Here is a 425-nt window from a genome sequence, read left to right on the forward strand (position 1 = left end):
CTCTTCAGAGAGACATGAGTGAAAGAAGAAAGAAAGACTGAATTTTTAGGAGAAAGGAAGGTGTGTGTCCTTCTAAGCGCCGCCGGACAGCCGAACACTCTCCGAGTGCTTGAGGTCTCGAGGGTCGAAACAGACCGTTCTACTCCAGAAGATTAGTGACGATGTCTGCAGTGAATTTTCTCAAGACTCTGGCAAACCTTTGCTAGAAAAGGTCACAAGAAACTCTCCATACTAGCTATTCCTGTCTTTGACTATGAAAAAAGAATGAGACGGAGGGCTAGGATCCATTGAAGGGGTTACCTACCAGCCAGACTTACAGAGACGACAGCCCAAGCACGGTCGGGCAGAAAGCGGAGAACACCTCCTCCTTTCATTCCATTTTTGATGGAAGATGAACAGGAGCATCTTAAAGAAGAAATCCACCT

The sequence above is a fragment of the Cystoisospora suis genome (assembly GCF_002600585.1).
Source record: "Cystoisospora suis strain Wien I chromosome Unknown contig_1554, whole genome shotgun sequence".
Lineage (NCBI taxonomy): Eukaryota > Apicomplexa > Conoidasida > Eucoccidiorida > Sarcocystidae > Cystoisospora > Cystoisospora suis.